Consider the following 2,500-nt stretch of genomic DNA (forward strand, 5'->3'; position numbering starts at 1 on the left):
ATGCATATATATACATATATATATGCATATATATATACATATATATACATATATAGGCCCCACAATTTTAATGAATCATCATTATGCCAGATCAAACATACCCATTCCTGTGTCTCGATACATCTTCTATCATTATATGTGATCAGTTTTCTATAATAGTTAACCATATAGGGGCATATTCGTGACCAGACACACACACAGAGACGTTCAGCTTTATATATATATATATATATATATATATATATATATATATATATATATATATATATATATACACATTACCTATACCTGGCCACGCATTGCTGTCACTCAGTTTGTTTAAATAGAACACAAAAACAAAAAGACAAAATGTATGTTTTCTGTTTGTTTTCAATGTTTGTGCAGATGTAGAGATTGTCTAATATTCCCACTGTAGAACACGCAAAATATACTTGTCCATGTGAAAAGGAATCAGGGTGTAGATGTATGTCACACAAATGTAATTGCCCCTGAGTCTTGTTAATGGTAATTGCAAACGTCAAGTGAATTGGTAAGTGCAATATCTAAAATTAAAATGGCATATCCGTTTAAGTCATTCAATGCACGCTCTCTGCCCGTTCTTTCTGAGGTTGACAGAGGGGAAAACATAAGGATTTAATTTTACTATGGACATGTATGTGAGAACTGACTGGAAAATTTCGTAAAGTAAAACAAATTAGCCGATTTTCTTTTTGTATGGAAGTTTTTATTAAAACTAAATCGATAGGAAAGTTGAAAAGAAAACTATTTAAAGAATAAACCAACAAAGTAAGTGGGGACCGATGATAGTTCGGAAGGAAGAAAGAAAGAAGAAAAGAATGTAAAATTTTTGGGGTAAAAAAAAAGAAATAATTTGGTTCGTCAAAAAATATTGCTTTCAAATATAATTAATGAGAATATTCGTAAACATTTTGGTGCTTCTTCGTTTTTGTAGCGAAATTCGGAAATCGAAATATTGATTTTCTAGTGAAGCCAATAGTATCTATTGAATTGTCATGTCGTAGTAATGAAAATATCCAAAACTTACGAAAAACGATGAGGTAGAAATTAATTATTAAAGAAAATATTTTTCGAAAAAAAATAAAACTTTTAGCTATTTCTCTTGTGTTTACGTCACATGTCACGTGACAAACCAAACATAACCGAAATAATTGTGACGTAACAATTAGATGGACAACATTGTTGAAATCGACAAAAAATGTAAGAAGTTATCACGTTTTTTTTTTTTTAATTAAATATCAACATTTTGGCTGACCGATTTCATTACAATAATAAAAAAGCACCTTTTTTATCGGCCGACTTGTACAATGAATACCCTGTATATATTTTTGGCACTCTTGCAGAATTGGATTCGGATCCTCGAGATTTTTCGTTCGGGCTCAACCGGCAGTCACCGAATTAAGCTGAGCAATGTAACAGACACGAACGAATTTCCAAACCAACAAAGCGAGAAATAATAGAAATACAATAAAAAAAAACATAACAAAACCCACTTTAAATTTACTGAATATATATATATTTATTTTCCTAAAAAAGTTGCATTTTGTATTGTTTATTTATCAGTAAAAGTTGGAGGTGTTTTCCAAGAAAAGATGAATTTTTTAGCATAAAGTGTTAGGTGAAAGTTTTTTTTTCAAGAAAACTTACATGTTTTGTTTTTTTAAAAAAAAGAAAATTGGAAGTAAACGTTCTTTTTTTGTTTTTGTTTTTTGCAAATGGAATGTTTTATGAGAAAATATGAATGATTTTTATGAAAACTGTAAATTCTTAGGTGAAAGTACAGAAAGTTTTGTTTTTCAAGAGAATGTACAAATTATCTTTTGTCAACAGGTAATAAAAAATAAATGTCGATTTCAACATTTGAACTATGCTCGGCTTAATCCGGTGATTGTTGGTCGAGCTCTAGCTATAATTGACGGGAAATGTCGAGGGTCCGGGTCAAATGCTGCAAGAGTACCGTTCGTTTTAATTTCGCGTTTTTTTTTGTTTGTTTTGTTTTTTGTTGTTTTTTGAGTGGATTATCAACGATTGCAAACTAACAAATTTAACCAAAATGCAAAAAATTCAATAATTATAGATTTTCAAGGGGTGCTCAGTTTTTAATACAAAGTCCCAGTAAATCCATCCCACTTATTGGAAACACTAAAAGGAAACACGAAATCAAATTATTGCCAGTATGTTTGGGAGATGTTCTTTTCGTTTTTTTTGTTTTTTTTTTAAAATATTTTCAGCAGATTATTATTGATTTGACACTCAGTTACCAGATTCTGCATTTTTTTTTACATTCCAAATATTTAATATTTAAAGATTTTTAGAGCTCGGTAGGTATCTAATAATAATGTAAGTAGATATAGATGTTCGTGGTGATTTCACGATGAAACTTGTTATAACTTAGTGTATTAATGTTATTTTTTAAGTAAAAATAATATTTAAGGATTGGATATAAATTCCTAAACTCATTTCACTTCAAATAATTTAGGTG

This window comes from Euprymna scolopes, chromosome 5 (genome assembly GCF_053919585.1).
Source record: "Euprymna scolopes isolate OS-2025 chromosome 5, ASM5391958v1, whole genome shotgun sequence".
NCBI lineage: Eukaryota > Metazoa > Mollusca > Cephalopoda > Sepiida > Sepiolidae > Euprymna > Euprymna scolopes.